At 51.8% G+C, this 7,112-nt stretch overlaps 1 long non-coding RNA gene across 1 annotated transcript; it reads right to left on the reverse strand.

The window, feature by feature from the left end:
* Positions 1-419: 419 nt before the first annotated feature.
* Positions 420-5,491, reverse strand: LOC111824737. The gene is made up of 3 exons (XR_002827820.1): positions 5,436-5,491; positions 4,224-4,471; positions 420-962 (listed from the first exon to the last, which is right to left on the reverse strand). It is a non-coding gene; the product is annotated as an uncharacterized LOC111824737 (long non-coding RNA).
* Positions 5,492-7,112: the final 1,621 nt, after the last annotated feature.

Consider the following 7,112-nt stretch of genomic DNA (forward strand, 5'->3'; position numbering starts at 1 on the left):
TCTGCGGCTGGAAGGCCCACCACCTGCAGAAGTCCACCTGCGGCAAGGGCAGCTACCCCGCCAAGCGCAAGAGGAAGTATAGCTGGAGTGCCAAGGCTAAACGACAAAACACGACTGGAACCAGTTGCACGAGGCACTTGTGTACCGCTGATTCAGACATGGATTCCGTGAAGAAACCACACCTAAACCCAAGAGGACAGCTGTTGCCACATCCAGTTCATCTGAAGGATTTCAATGATGAGTCGTACAATAAATCTCAGTTTTAAAATAATAATAATAATAAAGGTCTAGCCAGTTTGGGAAATATGCATTATTTTTTAAATATATTTTTATTGTTGATAGTATTACAGATATCTCCCATTTCTGCCCCCCCCCTTACTCCCCTCTCCCAGCCCCTACCCACTACCCTATTGCCCGTGTACATGGGTGTATTAGGTTTTTAAAATGAATGAATATGTTTCTTTATGGCCTGATTCTGAGACTTTACTAAATGCACTAGAGGTGGGAAGAGTATTTTCTTGACCACTCAGCACTCTTTTCTGGAGGAGGTTTGGGCCTGGTGCTCCATGGCCCCGGCTTCGGGAAATCCTGTGTTTGTTGGGTTCAACATTAAACGCAAGTGTTCTCATTGCCCGTTACACAGGTTGTAGGATTCTAGATTGAAATGCCTGGAAGTAAGCAGCAGCTATTAGAATGCTTGATGGCAGAGCTCTTCCTGTCATAATTCCTTTAACACGGGCTCCACATTTGACAGGCCTGGCAGCTGTTCCCTCTCAGACAAGTCCCAAGGTCGACAGAGAGTTTTTCTGGTCTTCACGAGTCCCTCTCAGTGACGGTCCTGGAGGCCTGGGCCAGTGCCACCCACATCCATCTGCTCAAATCACCTCAGGGGAAGTCGCCGCTCTCTGCAAAGGGAGGTGGCTGAAAGCACTGGCTATGGCCCACTTCAGGGTGCCTAAGACCTGGGAAAAGATGAGGGGTTTGGGTCTAACCATTTGTTTAACAAATAGAAATGCCATAAATATCCAACAACAGGGGAGTGGTTGGGTGAACTGAGGCATGTTAGCTCTTGCCATGTCATGAGACTGTATAACACATGGAAAGGTTGTTACGATGTGACGTCAGGTGAAAAAAGGCCGTAGTGCGGAGGGGAAATTGTTAGCTTAGATCGGTGGCAGAGTCTCCCAGAGGATGCCTCTGTTGGGCCCCAACCAGAGGCCTTTGGGGGTGTGAAATGTGAAGCCCCCTGGGGAATGTCCTGAATGGACTGAAAGAGTAGAGGGAGGCTACTGAATTGCATGATACAAAAGAAATCATGGAAATTTGAGAGTTGGGCTGGCAGCTGGGGAAAGTGAGGAGCTGCCAAGTAGAACATTCGGGCATTCAGTTGACATCTGTGGGCAGGAGTGGAAGGGCCATCGAGACTCTTAGAGGATTGCGCCTTCTGTTTTAAGGCATCTGCTGTCGCAGAAGCAGCCAGGGCAGAGTATTCCAACGCTGAGGAAGACAGTGATCAGGAAAGGCTCCCACCCACCAGGTGGAAATCCTCAGAGCTCGGGGAGCACTGTTGGGTCTGCCACCCTACCTGGTGTATCAGGGGTCCAGCAGGAAGCAGATGGCATGCTCAAATGCATAATGCCGGAGAGTTGAATACAGGGACTATTTACAAAGGTGTGTGTGAGGTGTGTGTGTGTGTGTGTGTGTGTGTGTGTGTGTGTGTGTGTACCTCAGGGGCTGGAACAGCCCAGCACCATTAACTCCACTAGGCCTGGTGGGACCTGGGAAAGAACTGGCTGTGGGCTGGCTGCCTGGCAAGAGTTGTGACCTTCTATTGAGGGGCACAGCAAGCCCTCAATGACCCTGCAGAAAGGGAGTAAGGGAAATGATGTTATGGGCTAAATTGTGTTCCTCCGAAGTTCCTGCGGAAGCCCGAACCTCCAGGACCTCAGAATAGAACTGTATTTGGAGATGGGCCCTTTACAGAGGTGGTTACCTTAGGATTAGGTGGGCCCTAATCCAGTCTGGCAGGTACCCTTATCAGAAGAGGGAATTTGGACACAGACACGCCAGCAGCATGTACACAGAGAAGAGAGACCGAATGAGAACACAGTGAAAGGGTGGCCATCTGCAAGCCACGGAGAGAAACCTCAGAAGAAACCAGACCTGCTGACACCTTGACTTTGGACTTCTAGACTCCAGAACTGTGAGAAATAAACTTCTGCTGTATATGCCACCCAGTCTGTGGCACTCTGTTATGGCAGCTCTAGCAAAAGGAATATAGATGAATACCCCACCCTTTACCATCCTTCCCTTTTCAGCCTCTGGATGGTGCCCCGCATTGGCTCTCGTGGTGCCTCGGCCCCCTTTCTTGGGTACGGCAGGGGGATTCCCCACCCTCTGGATCCCTCTACGCGGGGGGGCTCCCCCCAGGGGCACACTTTCAAAAGGGGCAAAGGCTTGGGGGAACTTGCCAAGTGCCCTCAGCCCTCAGTTCTGCCCCAGAGTACTTGAGAGCTGTTACTTTCTACTATGGCCAGTGTAGTCGCCTTAGTCTGTGAGCACCAGGCTGTCCTCCCTACTGGATGAGACAGTCCAGGCCCCTCACTGCCCACTCAGCTCTTCTCTCTCTGCGTGTTAGAGCCCTTGCACCAGTGCCCCAGGACTGCCTGGCAGCCCGCCTTCCTGCCTACCCCTCCCTGCCCATCCCTCCCTGGCCCAGCCCCAGTCCCACAAGCCTTGGTTCTCTAGATTGGGGGGTGGGGGATGACTTGCCCTCATTGGTTCTCCTCATGGGGACCTCAGGCTGGCCACCTGGGGGGGGGGGCGGGATTCTGAAAACATACCTTTCTTCCTTACACAGAGCTGATACATGCTCAGCTGCTCCCGAGCCTCCTTAACTTACAGGGATTGATCCAATGGAACCAGTGACAGAGGACCGCTTGCCTCCTGAGGCTGATGCGAGGGCTGTGTGAGAATCAGGGCTGGGGCTCCGAACATGAGACATACAGCCTGTCTTACAAACAGAAATGACGAGAGGACAAGGCCTCCGGGAGAGAACCCACTGGACACCTCTCGGGGCAACTGGACTTTATGATAACAGCTCCCCTCTACTCGGCCTCCCACGTGCCTGGTGAGGGCTCTCAGGTACCACCTCCAGGACACTCCTGACCCTTCCACAAGAGGAGTGCTGTGAGTCTCCCTGGTGTGGATGAGGAAAGCGGGCGTGGAGGGGCCACATGATGAGCACACTACGCACAAATAGCAATGGCGCAGCCAGTGTGTGACCTGAGGCAGGTTCAGTCGCTGAGCTGCTGTTCTGAGTGTTCTCCTGGCTGAAGGTAGTGGGTAAGACCCTCCCTGCCTCCCAGAGAACACGCTCTGTTTCCAGAGCAAGAAGCCCTGGAGAAATCCAGCGGAGCTCCCTGCCTGCTCCTGGCAGAGTCCTCAGGCTGGTGAGGCTGTCCCTGGAGTGACCAGATGGCTCTGACCACATCGGGGCTCCACTGTGCCCGGAGCTCCTGCAGCCCTGCCCTCCGTAGGAGGGGTAACTGTGGGTCACGGTAGGGACAAGCCATTTCCGGTCTCCCTGCGCCTCCCTGGGGGTTATTTGAACTTGAGCACTTGACCCCCAGGATATTAAGCAGAGGCCTACTTGGTTAAAACACATTAGTCAAATGTGGGATGCCGCAAGCTGGGAGTCCTCTGGGCAGAAATGGACTCCTCCCTGCCCACTGCCCCCAGCGTCTCAGAAATGGACAAGGGACAAGCATCTCCCTGCCCACTGCCCCCAGCGTGGAGTGGTTGGGGAGGGGAGATGTAGGCCTTTGCCCCAGCTGCTGGCTTGGGAGTGGTTGGGGAGGGGAGATGTAGGCCTTTAATCTTAATCTTCTTCTTCTTCTTCTCCTTCTTCTTCTTCTTCTTCTTCTTCTTCTTCTTCTTCTTCTTCTTCTTCTTCTTCTTCTTTTTCTAATCTTCCTCTTCTTGACACCAGGAAGAACAGATAGTCCTGCATTAATCAGTTCCTCCCTCAGGCAAAGAGCTGAGCTGGGAGGACCAGATGGGGCAGTTCCTCATTTCTTTCTTCTTAGAAAGCCAGAGATCTCCAAGGCTCCCATTCAGTCTTCAGTCCTCGTGTCTCTATGTTCAGGAAGTACGGGCATTCCAAGGCAAAACTAGACAACAGAAGCTTAATAACACACCAATATTATCCAACACAAACTTACATGCAAACTATCTCATCATTCCAATTGATATCACGTACTGAAGCAAGGCTCCCACAAAACAAGCAATCACAAGGTAGGCTGGCTCCAGCAATGGTTCATTTAGCAGCTTGATGACATCACCAAACACCCAGGTTCTTTCTACCTCTCTGCTCTGTTCTCCTCAGTGCTACTGTCAGCCTTGGGCTGGTGGCTAGATGCTTGCAGTGGTTCCAGGCACCATCTCCAGAGGTTGAAGAGTTCATCTCCTCCTGTGAGAATGACATAAGAAACCTTCCCCTGAAGCACCCCGAATAAACTTCCCCTTATATCCCATTGGCCAGAATTGGGTGACATGTCCATGCCTAAGGCAATCACAGGTAAGAGGAATAGGACCACCATGATTGGCTGAACTAATCATCACCCACCTTCTGGAGCTAAGAATGGGCCTAGCCCAAGCTGGCACAAGGCTGGCGAGGGGACAGTGGATGCCTGAATTAAATCAGGTTCTATTGGTGAGAAAGAACCGACACTCCAGCTGAGAAGGCCAGCTCAACAGTTGGCATATAGTGGGCACCACATACTATAGTCATTTCTCTTTTCATGGTTTGCCACGGGGCACACAGAACTAAGTGGCAGAGCCAGAACTCAAATCCGAAAGAGGAGGAGAAAACTGCTAAAGGTAAGCGGGGCTTTTCACAGTGCTCCCCAGGACAGCCCCTAGATGAAGGCGCCTCCTTCTCTGGGGAACTGGCTATTTCGTCATCCTGAAAGTGGGGGCCACAGCAATAGCGTTCTGGGGCAGGGGACCCCCCTCCTCCCCATGGTGACCACCTCTGCCAACATCCAGCCAGCTCAGCTACCACCTCACAGCTGCATTTTCCCACCTCTCTGTACAAAATAACTCCAGAAGTCTGACAGCTTTCCTCTGTCCGCATTTGATTTATGGCTGCAATTACAAGCTTTCCTTCACACTGTCCGTGTGCCAGCAGATATCTCTTGCAAGTCAGCAGCGCTGCCATCCAGCTCCTCGCTCCAATCCCGAGCATGAGTCTACAGAGGACCCTTCCCTCCATATCCTGAGACACTAGATGCTGCCCCCGGTGGAGCCTGATCCCCTGGTTTCTGGGGCTGGACTGCCTGAAATGTATCAGAGTTGGGCAAAAGGTTGGAAGATCTCTTTCAACAGAGACTCTGAAAGACGGGAGAAGCTACTCCCCCCCACGCTACACGCACCTGGGATGGCTCAGAGCACCAGCTGCTGTCAAGGGGATCGACCTTGAGGTCTTAACACTTCGGTGTCGGGTGAATTTCCCGCCAAAATATAAGATGGCGCGTTAAAATGCCTATATCTTTTGAAGTATGGGTTCGATTGAAATGAAATATTTGGTAATACGCAGTTACAATCGGCCCGAGTTTACACGTTTCCCGCACTCCACCGCAAATCTATATGAACCGAGTTAACCATCTTCTTCAGAGGGCTCCTCTCATCTCTAAGAACAGACACAACTCTGGGTTCTGTTCGATTGGCACCCCAGCCTCACCTCTGCCCTTTCTGGCTGCCCCTTCCTATAATGACCACTCCGCAGTCCAGGTCTCTGGTTCAAATCCTGGCTTTGCGTCTTGAACAAGTTACTACCTCTCTGTGCCCCAAGTTTCTCTGAAAATGGGATAACGATCGTACCTACCCCATAGAGCTATTCTTAGATTAACTTAGAATAGATTTTTTAAGTCCTTAGTATCTGGCATATAGGAAGTGTTCTCTAAATGTTGGTCGTTATTATTAAGTGCCATTTGTGTTTATTTTCTAATCTAGAGCAACTGTTCGTAACCACTCACTGGGCACCTAATGCCACCAGGCACAGCACAGGTTGTCCCCACGTGGTATCTCAGTGGGGCTCACAACCGGGCCTAGAAGACAGCGCCCTCGTCTTGCAGATGAGCAAACCCAGGCCCAGGAGGCAGGAACTTGCCCAGCTCTCGCAGCCAGGAAGTGAGAAAACAGAAATCGCAATCCAGACCTGGCTGAGTCATTTTTTCATTACACCAACCCGCCTTGCAACTCCTTTTATCTGAGTAAAAAAAATTGGGAGGCGTGTTGGGGGAATTGGAGAAATCTGAGATGTGGGAAAGGGACATCACCCAATTAGGACACCGTTTCAGAGGTCACCAAGCATCCTGGCCTCCTCTAAAAAGAAGAAGTTGAGGACTGCAGAACCCTTGTGACCTCCCATGTCTGTGGCTTTTGTTGTCTGCTACCTGATTTTCCATAGTGATCTTAGGAAACTTTGTAAAAAAAAAAAAAAAAAAGCCAAGCATGTATATCAGGCAGGGAGGTACAGGTGTGGCTCTTGGCCTGTAGAAGAAAACAGTTCTCACTGTCTCTTTCCACTGCCTCATGATAGTGGGTAGGCTCTTCGTGCCTTTTTAAGACCCAGTGCATTAGGGCAGGTCCCCTTGCAAACCACACCCGAGCAATTGGAGCCAGGGCTGAGCCCAGAGAGCAAAGGCTCAGGATCGAGCTCCTGTAGAGCAGATGTTTCCCTGGGGTGTCTTTCTCCCCGCTTGTGGCAGTAGCCCTACACAGTTTTCTTGCACCTTCTCCCCCCGACCCCACGCTTGCTCCATTCAGACAAGGTGAGTCTAAATCTGTTCCCGGGCAGGCCACCTAGGCCCACACATTGAGGCCCCCCCACTGCTTCTGTGCCGGCCTCTGCTCAGGCATGGCATTAGGGGGAAGAGGTCCTTTGGATCAGGCCTGGGAACTGACTCTGCGAGGAAAACGGTGGTCAAAGCTCCAGCCAGCAACACTGTCCTTTTGCTTTGTTTTACCTTTTCTGGGAGGGGCTGGGAGGTTGGGAAAGATTTGAGTGCCTCTCGGTCCTCTCACCTAATGTCCACCTGATGGCCATC

This window comes from Myotis lucifugus, unplaced genomic scaffold (genome assembly GCF_000147115.1).
Source record: "Myotis lucifugus unplaced genomic scaffold, Myoluc2.0 scaffold_5339, whole genome shotgun sequence".
Lineage (NCBI taxonomy): Eukaryota > Metazoa > Chordata > Mammalia > Chiroptera > Vespertilionidae > Myotis > Myotis lucifugus.